Genomic DNA, 14,917 nt, shown 5'->3' on the forward strand with positions numbered 1-14,917 from the left:
AGTATCTTGTCACAACCTGGAAGATGTCTTCAGTATCTTCATTGTCTCTTTTTTTAAGTTTTTTTTTTGTCTTTCTGTGATTATCTTTCTTCTCTCTCCAACCACCCCCCCCTTTTCCTTTTTCTCTTTTTCATTGTTCATTATGTCTCCATATTTCCCTATGGGCTTCCAGAAGACTCTGTCTTTCGTTCCCATTCTCCTCTCTGCTTTGTCTGCAACCATTTTCATTTTTAAATTTAATTATCCTTATTAGCTGCTTTCTCTGCTCTAGACTGATTTTCTTCTATTTTGCCTGTTTGATAATCTAATCACATGCACCTACTTTTGAGCTGCATCTCAGCCTGTTTTAAACAGAGCTCTTAATCCTTTGCCAGAACTTCATTTCTGACCACCAGACAGACCATCAGCTTCTTGCCTACAATGCATGGTTATAACACAGGGAACAAATTTGACATTGATCCTATTTATTCAGGCTTTATCTTATTAATTCTTTCTGCATACTAGCACATTTTCCCTTCTAAAAGCAGCCGCTGCCATAGAACATTACCTGAAATACGCATCCTGATGGGTTCTGTCCTGCCCCACTCACAGGCATGGAGAATGCCTCTCAGCTCTTACTCACTGGAAAATTATGTACCTCGAAATAACCAAACCAGCAGTTTGGACTAGCTTGCCAGGTGATTCCTACTTCTGATCATTATCTTGTTATACTTTAGATATCTCACCTGTTTGTAAGTACTTACAGGTGCCTCTTATTGACTAGTAAGAGAGGAAGGGAGAAAAATTTCCCTCTGAGCTGGACATTCATGTTGGCTTCAAAGCGTCATAATTTTCTGTACACCATGGTACTTAGCCTCAAAATCCTCCTTTGCAGTAAATATCACTGAATCACAGAATCTTCTAGGTTGAAAGGGACCTCAAAGATCATCTTGTCCAACCGTCAACCTAACTGACAAAAACAGACATCCGCACAACAAACAAGAAGCATCACCATCACTAAACCATACCATTACTTGCTTGTTACAAACAGGAAACTACAGAAATGATCACATCATTGAAAAGACATTGTATTAAATGGGAAAGATAATCTTAGTGGTATCTGGAAAATACCTAACTTGGAAATGAAGGCTCCTGAAATGCTGCATGGAGGGTGAGTGCTTCCTCAGGGAAACTGTGTAGCGACATTAAAAGGAATCCAGCTGCTCCTAAGCAGACATCTTATATTGTGCTTGTTGTGGGGTTTTTTTGGTGTGTTTCTCAATTTTGTGTGTGTGTTTTAAGCTTTTTTTGTATTAATGTCTTCCCACTGACTGTGTGGGAAGTTTTGGAAGCTGGTCTAGGAAGTTTAAACATGGTACTGGGATAAACCATTTAAATGAGTTGTTGTGTCTCTTCAGGGAAGGCTATGGCAAAGTCAAGTACTGATGATTATTTATTTCTCAACAGAGTTCAGAGGCACCTGCACACTAAAGCACTTCCCCTCAGTACACCGTTTACTATGTAAGTACTACTATTGCTTAGACTGACTGCTGAACTGACACTATGATCATGTAACAAGACGTAGTTTCATCTAGCTGTAGAGAAACTATTAGACTTGAACTAAAAAATCATATATGTACATAACCTGCCCATGTAAAAATACAGTCTATAAAAATTAAAATAAACACTGCATATGTGTCCATATATGCATACAAATGTAGTATCAGGTACACGTACTTACACTGAATAAAACTTATTGACAAATATCAAATTTTGTGCTAGCAGAAGAGCAGTATGCTGCAAATGGCACGCTGCAGTAGCACAAGAGATTTTTAACCATCCTTTACTGACAGCTACATTTCTAAGTTGAACGCAAAATGTTATCTGTCATCTTGACTCAGAATTCAAATGTACTGTCTTCACAGTATTTCCAGTGCGAGGGGGAATACCCATTTTTATCCTGGGAAAACTGACACACAGCTACTTGCCGTAACCCATACTAAAAGTTGTTAGCTGAACTGAAAATTGAGGTCAAATAACCTAGCTATTAACGCTGTGCTTTTTCAATTAGGTGATTGCTCTTACCATGGCAGGCACCATGAGGAACATGAGCAAGATCAGAGTTTGTTTCATCCAGAGCTGCTATCCGTGTTATCTTCATGCTTGGGAAGCAATTTATAATTTTGGCATTAATTTGTCCTTTCAGGTGCAGGCATGCTATTTTCTGTGCTGCACAAGTTCCCATGGTCATGGGATACTTGACATACTTCATCACAGTTCAGAAAGGGCAGTAGAGGAAAAATAAATGAATCACTTTGACTTAAAAATGGAATTTAGAATTAAATACACTGATAGAAGCTTCATTTAAAAGTGTTTTTAGGTGTCACTGTGATAAAGCATAGAGCCTAGACTGCCACGCATCTTAAAAAATAGTCTAGGTATTTGCATAAGATGTATTTTCTTTTAAATTAGAAAAAAGGGGAAAAGTTATTAATAAATGCTGGATTAATTTAACTCAAGATAATCCTGATAAACATAGCTAGAAAACTGAAATGCCATTAAATGACTCTTACTGCCTTTGTCTGTAATCATATCTCACTATTATCACTGCAATTGCGATTTGCAAGTGAACTGTTCACCTGCTGTATGGAATGCTTCTTCAGCACTCTTGCCTGTTTTCTTTTTTTTTTGAGAGGAATGTGTTCTCTGAAACCAGAAAATGGTATTTTGATGTGTTATGTTTTTGTTTTTATTTACAGTACAGAAAATTTTATTACAACACTTTCTGAAGGGGATATACATGGATTTTATTGAATTTGAAAAAAGAAATTTATTTAGGAAAGAATAATTACTGTTTCCTGTTAGCTACTGTTATTTTCATGGTGATGTGACACCCTACTGACAGGCATGCATTGCTCAGCACTGATAGGATCTGCTTTAGAGATCCTTGTGATTTGTAGTCTCACTATGAGCCAATGTTCAATGACTCAACTTCACCTCATTCAGGTGGCAAAGCTGAAATCCCAAATTTCTTCCTCTGTTCTCGGTCATTGAGCATATGCTGGGCCTGAGCAGTCTGTTATTACCAAAGTACAACATAACTGATTAGGTTCACTCAGATACATTGAGTTTCCCAAAGAAAAAATACTTTTAGCTAGAAAGTTTCTAATGAGTTCCACTGAAACAGTGCTAGCTTTAGCAAAACTGTTGTCTTTCTATACAATATAACGTCATTGATCAACTGAAAAATTCTTACTCTTTAAACCACCATCAGACTTAAAGCAGGTTTCCAATTCCTGGCAAGAAGGAAAAAAAAAGTTTTTGAATGAAACAGACCATTTTTTGAGTATTCTGTATAATTGAATTGTAGACTTTTGGGTGTAATTAATGGCAAAACTCATCTAGATGAGACTAAAATCAAGGTAAGTTATAGAAGATTCCTTTAATAGTGTATTTTTCCTGTCCAGTTCAACTATCATGTTACTGTGGAGAATATAATATTTAAGTTAACACTCTAATACAGTTCAGGTCTCAGCAACTGTTAAACTAGATATTCTATGTGTGAGAAAAAATAAGTTTTAATGTAATGAAGCTCTAATTCCTTCCGTGTTAATCTAAAGCTTGTTTTGAGACTTTTCCTCTGAGTAATTTTCAGTTAAAGAGGAGACGCTTTTTGTTAGACTTTTAAAGGAAAACAAAAGAGTCATTGACATACTAGTTGTTAAAACTGGCATATTCCAATAGTTTGACTTGCAGGTTTCAATAGATTTTTTTGTTGTTGTTTTTTTGGTTTGGTTTTTGTGGGTTTTTTCAGTTTGTTTTTTGTTTGTTTGTTTTTTAAGGGGAAATTTTTAGAGATGGGAAGAAAACCCCGCAGCGGTAAAGCAGAGGGCCCCTCTTGGTTTGGACTGATTTTCTTTGGAGAACTGACAGCAGCCATCCCTACTCGGGTCACCCAGCGCAGCAAAGCAACGCTTCAGGCTTTGAGGACCCACTAGTGGCTGCTGGTGAAGGTATGAGAGGAATGAGACCGCTGCATGGGAAACACCACTCTATGCAGGGCTTTCCCCAAAGGGGTGCAGTGGGATATTTGATACCCTGGAAAGGTACAAACAGAGGTTACTGAACTGCATTCAGATATTTTTTTTTAAATGCAAATTTGTAGCAACAGTTGTCCAAGACTGTCACACAATCAAGAACTCTTAGTTCATCTGTTCGTGAAACACAGTAAGATGCAAACAAGGACTAGCCAAGCCTAATCAAGAAAAATGTTTCTGTAATTAGATGGGATTGTTTGTTAGCCCAAGAAATTAGAGAAAGCTCTTACAGCACAAACAATAACAGAGTTTATTGCCTCTGTAGTTATTTTTTCCCTTCACAGTCTCATGATTTGCAATAACACTTTGATTTTCATTTGAAGTTGTTTGGATTTTGCTGCTTCCACTGAAGTACTTTTAGGCTGTAATAAATGAAGATAATGTATTATCTTAATAATTCACCATCACAATAATGCTGCAGTAGTTTTTGTTTTCTTTTCTTAAGAAAGTCAAAAGTAACTGCTCTTAATGACGTTTTTTATGTCACCTTTCCCCTCTTATATCTGTTCCCTGCTTGTGTCTGTTCATCAAGCTACAGTAGTTTCACCATATGAATATGGTGAGTTGAAGCAGGAGCTGCACTAAGAAAAATACTGGTGTTTCCAGATATGCAGGTATGTCAACAATACCTCAATGCCATCTTCCTAAAATCCTGCACAAAGACAGTGGGAATGCACAGCAGAATAGCAGATATAATGCCATTACAATACTGCAAGATAGGTTAGTACCATGCCATCAGGATTAATAAGGGTCAATGTACAGCTTTCATTGCTAATAAGCATAGGAAGAAGAAATCAGGATCACACATTTTTGCTTGACAAAAGGCAGTCACAGATCACTTCCAACACTTCCCTCGATGAATGATATGCCATGCTAGATGATGCAGAGCTTATTTGTGTCATTACAAAGGCATAAAGCAAGTTCCCCTGGGCTGCCAATGGGTCCCTCTTATCTCCCTCTGTATAAGATGCCAACAGGTTTGCATCCGAGTCTGAAACTACGTTCATGACAACTTTAGTGTTATTTCGTGAACATCCTCTGAAAATCAGACTTTCCATGTACGCAGTCAACAGCCTAAAATACATGGATGGCTGCATCAAGGCTCTACGGTTCCTCACGGCTACACACATCCCTCATCTTTGTACTCTGCCCAGCAAGGTCTGCAAGGGGCTAGCGTTACGCGACAGTTGTTTATATGGATGCCAAAGAGATTCATTCATATACACACAGCCTCTTTTTATATAGGGTTAACTACTGCGATGTTGAATCACCTGAATATATGAGACCACTGCCAAGACATTCAGTTTTTAAAGAAGTAAGCTGAAGAACCACACAGTAAGTATCAAACGTTGTAGAGAATAGAAATTAAACCCAATAATTATTCTTAAATTTGAAATGATAAATATATGAAGTGGTCAGGATAATTAACACAGCTAGTTGAAAACAGTGCTAATCACAAAACTATACATGTTTTTATACACTAGGATTATTTCATTCCCCAGCACATAGTTGACTGTCTCCTGTTACGCAGTTCCTGTAACCTACGCAGTGTTATTACCTATGAAAATGGATTCCACTTTGGGCAATTTCCACCACTTTGTATTGTACAGAGCAGCACTCAGGCATACTCAGACACAATTAATAGCTGAGGAGTGCTCTGCACCTTTATCCAAGGTAAGTCCCTGCCCTCTAGACTCGGTGCATAGCTTTTGAACATTTACTTCAAAGAGGTAGAAAGGAATATTCAATGAACCTAAAACACAGAGAAGAGGTGGAAACTATCTGACCGTGGCCGTGTCATGTTAGGGAGTTGCCTTGTAGAGATGTACTTGGGACAGAATGCAGCAAGAAGTCGGGTTCTGCAGGAAGTTTATCATACACTAATTTCAATAGTTCAGTCTCAGATACATGGTTCTAAAAAAAAAAGCTAGTTTGCATCTTGCAGTTTCCCTTTCACATCTGAACTTCAAAAAGAAAAAAAGTGCAATTGTCCATTGTGTTTAAGTTTCACTATTTAATGAAATAAGGACTCTTTTGGACTTTCATCAGCTGGCGTTTGTGCTATCTGTGGATTATTCACATATGATGGTTTTACTCCTGGATGCAAAGAAAGGCAGAGAGATGTAAAAGTGCATTCTTCCCAAGTGTCCAGACAGAACAGCCCAAGTTGTAATTTGTGGATAATGTATGCATAACTCCCCCTTTCTAGAAGCTTTCCATTAACTATAAAGTTGCACATCTTAACAGAAAAAACCATGTCACTGTGTTACAAGTGACAGTTCCAGGCCTCTCTGGAGGTTACTGTGTCATACGGTCACCAACTGCTTCAAAGCACCAGAGCTGTTAGACCATAAACAAGGAACTGGTGAAAGCAGCCCAATTGTCCAAGTGCTGATGACAATTTAGGACTAATGATGTCAAAGCTATTGACCACCTCTACCCTGTTTTGCCAAACAAATCTCTTGCGCTAAAATGTCCCTGTATGCTGTAGGAAGTACTTTAATTTATTACAAAAATTCAGTGGGATTCTAATTACCTGTACTACAATACCAATGCAATGAAATATATATAGGAGAAAGAAGGATTTAGGCAAGAAACTACAGCCTTAATTTTTTCTGTGGAAATATAAGAATCTTAAAGTTTTACACAATGATTAAATTTTCATAATGAAACAATCTGTTGGGAAGCATGACAGGAAAGGGAATTGTTTTGGAAGACACAACCAGTATTTATTTACCTCTCTGTTATATCAAGTAGTTGGTCCTACATTAGAGCTTGGTGGGGGTGTGGTAATCAATTCTGATTACTATTTTGGAATGAATCAACTGGATGGGAAGGAGGGGCAGTATGTCATGATGTCATACAGGTCACCAGTACATCTTAAGTTATTACATCTTCTGTGGGTGCTGGAAGTTTGATGATGCTGAATGTGAGACTCCTTAAATATGTCTAGAGTGATTTTAGAAAAAATGAGTCCTTGCAGCTATCTCTTACTTTTCTAGCAATGTTGGAATTTGTTTCCCATTTTTATATCCCCACGTTTTGATTTTTTTTCTAATGTTTTCATGGGTTTTGCCCTATAAATCACAAAAATTTTTCACAAAAGACTACTTCTAAGCACTTCATACTATTTGGATGCTCAAATATGTTGTAAAAGACTGACTGTAAAATTGGCACCTTTCCAGCTAGAGATGTACACCCTACGGAATGACACATTTGAATCATATGCTCTAACAAAAAGAACAATTTATTTGCAGTCATCATTGCATAGGAAAATACCCAAAAGAAAAGCTGAAGCAAGAGGCACAACTGTGTCTAAAGCCTGTCTGAAAAGTCCTGATGTGACGTAAATCTTTGTATGTGTAATTGAAAAGGCCCACTCTGACATCTCTGATGGCTTGGTACTGAAGTATGGCTGGGCCTGTCTACTTCTGGTTTCCTGCCTGTGCCATTCTGACATGCTGTTGACAGAGTTCACATCTGACAGCTGTGCATATGGAACTGGAATTCTGGAAACAATCATCAGGCTGTCATTAATGAAAAACAGTAATGATGAATAGGTGAACTTCATGGCAAAAATACCCACGGCCAGTCTAGACCTTGGTCTTAGTGGTGTCAGTGACAGGTTTAGTTGTTGAATTTCTGACGTGGGAACAGCTTGCAGGAGAATTCTGAAATATGTTATTGAATAAAACTGAAAAGGCCCACTCTGACCTCTCTGATGGCTTGGTACTGAAGTATGGCTGGGCCTGTCTACTTCTGGTTTCCTGCCTGTGCCATTCTGACATGCTGTTGACAGAGTTCACATCTGACAGCTGTGCATATGGAACTGGAATTCTGGAAACAATCATCAGGCTGTCATTAATGAAAAACAGTAATGATGAATAGGTGAACTTCATGGCAAAAATACCCACGGCCAGTCTAGACCTTGGTCTTAGTGGTGTCAGTGACAGGTTTAGTTGTTGAATTTCTGACGTGGGAACAGCTTGCAGGAGAATTCTGAAATATGTTATTGAATAACGTGTTCCTTTGTGTTGCTTGAGTTTCGTGAGTATATTCCAGCAGCTGCAGAGTAGTCAGCTATCTAATAAATTCAGTGCCATACCTGTTATAAACTGAGAAACACAAGCTCAATCTTCATGTTAGCACTATCTACAGCAAGGAAAAGTCTGAAGGCAGGGGATCTCAGCCCAGAGACAGGTTGGGCATCAGAGTGATCGATAAAATAACCACTTGGGTATTATTTCTCCATAGCTCATACATGACGTATTAAAGAAATCTCTGCCCTGACAGATGGTCCATAGTCTCATCTCTCACAAAGCTGATAGGACCACATCTCAGCCTTTAAGTAGAAGACACACTGCACTATTCTTTTCTATCAGTTTAGAAAAAAAGTAGATTAAAAATCCCCTCCTCTCACGTCTCCATGCATAGGAAGTCCCCCAATCATACAGGCTTTTTTGAGCACATTCTTGTTCCAGAGTCAAGCATACCATGACATAAAATTCGGTAGTTTTCATTACAACAATAATAGTATTTTCAAAAAACCTAACAGCTTCATGACAGGATTCTGTGAAGTTGCAGATTTCAAACCACACTTTTTAAAAAGCACAAGAGTAGAGTTTTTTGCAAATAGGTCTGATTATAATTGCTGTTCAACTCTTGTGAAATTATCCAACAGTTTACTACCAATTTATTTGCTTCCAAAATTGACAGAAAGTGACATGATTTGTCTCTCCACAAGGTGGTAGAAAATATTCAAGGTCTTGCAAGACCTTTACCCAGTGGAGAAGACATCAATTAAATAGAATCTGAATATACATTAAGTATAACTTGATTTAGATTAATTTAGACTACAAGTGGTAGTATTTGAAATAACCTTATAGTTTTCAAGCACTGACTCTGCTTCAGGTATTCAAGCACTTTGTTAGGAACAAATCCCCCTGCAGCACTCAGAGCAGCACCTTGCATATCTTCTAGAAACACACCATTTATTTACAGACTTAAGAGAGCCTGGGACGTTCATCCAGGCAGCTTATTATGCCATTTACATGGTACAATTTGCTTCTAAAATAGAAGAGGACTACAAGACTGCCTTTTATGTCTTCATATAATAGACCATGGAGGAACTATAGGCATTACGGAGATTTGGACTTGGAATCTATACTCATTTCCAGTACTGGAAGTATAGCCATTAAATTCCAAGCTCGGATGTTCTTTCTTAATTTTCTTTCACTCAGAAACATCCTTCAAACAAAACAGATAGCACAGCTCTATTTTAAATATTCTTTTAGCTAAATTTTATCCTCCTACAGCTTAATATTACAGGCAGAAAGAATATATGGAAGGGAGTAATAAACTTTAAAAGGCAGAGTCAGTGAAAATTCGCAAATGCAGATTTCTCATTCTAAGACAGAGCGAATGTGATTGTTCCTCTTCATGAATTACAAGCAGAACACAGATTAGGTTTGCTATAAATCTTGGTGAACTCATTTATATGGCTATAGTAATGCATATCAGAGTGATAATTCATGTGACAATTGTAGAAATCACATGAACATTTAGCACTGATTTTTGCCAAACTTTCTTTATTTAGCTATGATATAAATTTTCATATCTTGATTTAGTCAGCATAATTTTTAAAACTGTTAAGCTAATGATAAATGAGGCTGCTTATTGCCACACGAGGAGATTACCGCACAACTGTTGGTTCAATGACTGTCCTTATAATAACCAAGAGAACTCTTTTTGGGTTAGACCATTGCTCACTCTGCACTGGCTTTGCAGTTTTCTTGCTGCTTGACAACAAAGCAAATTCAAACTGCCTTGCAAAGCAGACACTTCCCTACTGTGCACTTCCGACGTAAAGCTTTACAAACTGATTTCAACGTTATCACTTACTTTTAAATATAAAATGGGCAAATAAGCAAAAAGACTAGTAAGCACGTAACTCCATCAATAGCATACTTCTTTCCATACAAAAAAAGAAGCTAAAATGAATCCTTTTGTAGGGCTTCAGACAGAGTCATAGATATTTTGCCATTTAACTCGGAGTCATTTCTGGAGGTGATCCCACATTTTAACCAATGTATCCCTCGTTGCTCTATGCAATTTGTTCAGTATATTTACTGACTGAAAGAAAAGCATTAGGCCATTAGGTACTGTCATTAAAAGACAAAGCTACTGGAATCATGGACATCAGATAGAAGGGAAAAAAACCAACCTATCACCTCAGCTGTCACACTGACTGCAATAAAAGCCAGCCTTTGGCATGCATTCTTCTTCATGAGACATTGTTATTGAGTAGGTTCACACATTACATTTGATGCAAAATACTATGTGCAGCAACAACATACGGCTTGGCTGAATTTTGAATATTGCGCTACTGATAAAGCCAGGACACATTACCTAGATGCTGGAATTGGAACAGATTTGGCTTACTTTCTAAGAAGTTACTGTGCTACATCGACTGCTCTGCATATTATGAATAACCTGGACTGAATGGGCAGAATGATGTTTTAAGGCCAGAGACATCCCTGAAGTATAAGGGACTATTTGGCTTCTATGACAGCGAGCAGGACAAGCTCACACAACATGGGAAAGGAGCGTGTGAGATGCGTGAATAAAAATAATAGGAAGAAGCCTTCACATTGATCTATCAGCTTTCTTGAAGAAATCATTAGGGACAGGACTGGAAAGAAAGAAAAATAGTGAGGAAGGGTGACACAAACTTCACTGAGAGTCAACTATAGTGAGTCACTTTAAATAGCAGTAAACAGAGGCTCAAGTGCACTCACTTTAACAACACTGAGTTTATGTAATGCATCCTTTTTAATAACCAGGCTTTTTCAAGTATTACATGGTGAAGAGTGAGGCAGAGGATTTTCTCTAAGATAAAGTTTTCCTTCTTATTATGTATATGATTTCATTTGAAAGGGTTTCTCAGATTTCTAAATACATCCTTACTTAGGACTTTGCTTTGAGTAGGCTAGAGCCCATTCCTCCTTCCCCAGAAATTATTATTGCATAGTAGTGAATGCAATTAAAAGAAAAAAAAAAGTTTAAAACCCCCAACAAAATAAATTCCCAACACCCCAAACCAAGCAGTAATGGCATTCAACCTTTGAAACTGAACGATTCAGACAGAATAAAGAATGAATGTGTCTTGAATACATCAGAAAAGCAACAGAAGTTATTTCAGTATAATTGGCACATGCCCAGAATACAACAGAAAGAACCAGACCCTTGATATACTCTCCTATAATACATATATATTGCACTTACTTTTTGTTCCTGCTCTGGAATATTTCAAAAATTTGAGAGCTAAAAAAAAAAGAGAATTCTTTCCCCATTTTGTAATTGCTAAGTTGTAGAAGCAGAAGTGAATACAACTCCTCCAAAATATAAAAATTCCAAGTTTTTTTCAGGTAGAAGCTACTGTTAAGCCAGTTAAATCTGTTCTTTAAGACAAATAAAAAGGATATTATTAACTAAAAACATTTTGTGAATGGTATTTTTCCCTCTCTATAACACTGATTTAAAACAATCAGGTAGCTTTATTATCTTTGATCTCATTAAGGAAAGAAAAAGCAGGCCTTGGATTTGTAAATGACATGCAATGAACAGGACCCTGTAATTTCTATAAATTCAGTGCAGAAAGGGTATCAGATAACAAACACCTGTTACAGTAGGTGAGCTTTTTTTTTTCACTGCTGAGTCTTTGTGAGCAAGTTCCTAGCAGGCCAAGGTACAACAGAGTGCATGAAATTGTGGTTGATTCAGAGGCATTCTGGTAACTATGGAATAGTGTCATATCATGTATAAACTGTGGTCTGTTTGTCACCTGCACAGATTAACGGTGAAAAACGTAATGCCATTGAAGTCAGCGGAAGAGTTCCCCTGGCCTCAGTGGAAACAGGATTTATATATAATATATATATAATCACTATATATATAATATATATAATAACCATATATATGTGATATATAGCATAACTGTGAGTCTTCAATTCAAATGCCAATCAGAACTCAGGGAGAGGAATCAAAGTGAGCTAGTAGACAGAATCAGCATTGTGGATCCCATTTGGTGGGTTGTTTTTTTTTTGGATTTTCAAAGAGTTAGGATCCAGGGACCAAAACATCTATCACCTTTTAAAAAAATATTCTCTCTCTGTCTGTTCTCCCTTTCCTCACTCCTTCTCTTTTTCTAAATCTTTGACAAATAAATGATATTCATGGTCAACACAGATTAGTGTTCCTTCAATAGCGACCAGACTGTGGTCTTTGCACATCTCACTTTCCCAGACCTGTGGTGACACCACTGGCAATTTTAAATCACAGAGATTTTGGCATGACACAAGCAGCACAGATGTTGAATTCACAGTTGATGATAATGAGAAATAGGCACCTGCCATAGATGAATCATCCTGGACAAGGAAAACATTATGAGACCAAGGAATTAAACAACAAACACAAATTACAAATTACTTTGCATCATCGCAAGAAGTTTAGGAAAAGGACTCATTGCCTTAATCATAGCCCAGAACCTAAACCAGAGCAATTCCAAACAAGATGACTTTGCAAAGAGTCTGCCTGGAAGCAAAGTCCAAATCATGAAAATCCAAACAAACCAGTAAGATTATACCAATGGCCTTCTTAAGGAATTCACGCAGAGAGAGAGGTAAACTCATACATGTTAACCAACGAGTGCCAAACATTCGGGATCCCTGCTCCACACCTATCATCCAGCTGGTCTACACGGCAGAGCACTTCACCTGTCTCGTCTGGGGCAGAGCAATTTCCAGTAGCATTAGGACTGGTGTGCTGTAGCAAAATTACTTCAGACACAGAATAATCTAGAGGAGAGGCACCATGACCTGATGCTATCTCTTAAAGGACAAATTTATATTAGCAATACACAGAGTTTTCACATTTTACGCACCTGCAGCATATGAAAAAACACCTGGCTGGAAATATAGCAATAAATACATACATTCTGTCACTGAGGTACTTTCTGCTTCTGAGTCAGAACTGCATACAGTTCAGAACATGCTTTATGATACTGTAGTTTGACTGTACCTGGAGAGGTTTCCTTGGAGCCCTCGACCACTACAGCCAGCCTCATCTCTCCCCCGCACCAGCGATCCCCCACCACACGAGGTACCTGAAATTAGTTCCAGCTGTGGCTGGGTTGAATGGCAGCAATTTCCTGGGGGTGATTCACTGTTTCAATACATTGAGTTTTTCTTAAAACAAACCAGCCTTTTCTTAAATCAACATCTGCTCTTCATCATTAAATAAAACAGCCCCTCAGATATGGTAAGAAGCTATCAACTTTTCTCCTTAAAGAAAAAGCAAAGGAGAAGCAAATATGTATTCAGTCATGGAAAGAAGAGAGGTGTAATTCATCCTGTTGTTCTATATGCATGCCCACATACTATAGGCCAAGTTTAATATATTACTGCATTAAATAGGCAAATACCTAGGGTCTGACCACTGAGTTAAAATCCTTTTATTTATCAAAGAATTGATACAGGCTTCCTTGGTATACAAATCCTATTACAGGACAATGTGAGACACTGTTCCTCAAAAGCTTATTTCTCACTTTTTTTAATCTTCCTTTTCCCTTTCTACACCTTTTTCAATTGAAGACCTGTGATACTACTGTTAAGTGTTCTCCAAAACACCAAGTAGAGAACATCTCTTTCCCTGGGCAGCTCTGGGAGATGGACCTCCTTATATCTTCACCTTTGTGAGAGAAATCCCTACCTCCACCTTCCAGCCAACTCTTCTGAAGTCTACAGTGCAGATAAAGGAGCGAGCAATGAGCGTCTAGTACTACTGATCTGTAAAAATGCTAAAATTTCTAATGAGCTGATAGCAGTAGCTTTACCTCATTTACCTCTTAAAATCTCCTCTTCCTAGCTTGGATGGCAGCAACAATACAAGATTTTACATAGGACAGATCTTCCCAGCTCTTACAAGTTGTATCATTTAAGCTAGGTCTAAGTGTGGCTAGATGAAAATGCAGTTTAAAATTCTAGCCATCCTCTGCATCAGGTTTTTCCAAATGTTACTGTATTAACAGCTGGAACTTTCTGGGATGTCTGATATCCTGATCATTATGATATTGTATGAAACGCTCCTTTGGATAATCTTAACTATACGAGTAGAAATCTGTCTAAGACCTAAAGTCCATACGTTTTTGACCTTGGTGAAAAACAGACCAGGAAAAACTACTTACAGCACTGAACAGATTGGATGAATGGATACTTGGTAGCTGAATTCCACTAGGTACTAGCAGAATACAAGCTAATATAAATTGGGGAAACTAGTCTAAATAGACATTTAATAATAAGAAAGGTGAAAATTCTCAGGAAAAAAGAGTTAAAGCAGCATTGTTTTCACATTCATTTTCTTTTCAAAAATACTTTTCAGGTTCCATTCAACAGGGCTTTTAAATATATTTACTAACCCACTTCAAAAATAACTGTATTGTATTTTTACTACATCAACAAATACGCTTTAACAGAATGAACAGATATGACAGGAAATACTGTATGACCTAAGATCTGATTTTAATAGTTTCCTTATTAAGTATAAACAGTAAATGAAGCTGTGTTTTTAAAAGGTAACTTGGAGTGCAGGTTTTAACTCTGAGCAGCAGTATTTTGTTTTTCTCAACCTATTAAAGTGACTTGGAACAAATATATACCTCTACCTTCATGCAAAAAGCCAAATGATTATTTAATGCAATTATGAAGAGAACACACTGAGAGCCACATGACTGTCTTAGGCAATGATTTTTAGAAATCTTTCTGTTCCATCATTTGCAAATAATT

General features: G+C 37.5%; 1 long non-coding RNA gene across 1 annotated transcript; it reads left to right on the forward strand.

Moving 5' to 3' along the window:
* Positions 1-750: 750 nt before the first annotated feature.
* LOC106895764 lies at positions 751-3,986 on the forward strand. Its single transcript, XR_001413506.1, has 3 exons — positions 751-1,150; positions 1,447-1,500; positions 3,822-3,986. It is a non-coding gene; the product is annotated as an uncharacterized LOC106895764 (long non-coding RNA).
* The last annotated feature ends 10,931 nt before the right edge of the window (positions 3,987-14,917 follow it).

This window comes from Calidris pugnax, unplaced genomic scaffold (assembly GCF_001431845.1).
Source record: "Calidris pugnax isolate Ruff unplaced genomic scaffold, ASM143184v1 scaffold38, whole genome shotgun sequence".
NCBI classification, from domain to species: domain Eukaryota; kingdom Metazoa; phylum Chordata; class Aves; order Charadriiformes; family Scolopacidae; genus Calidris; species Calidris pugnax.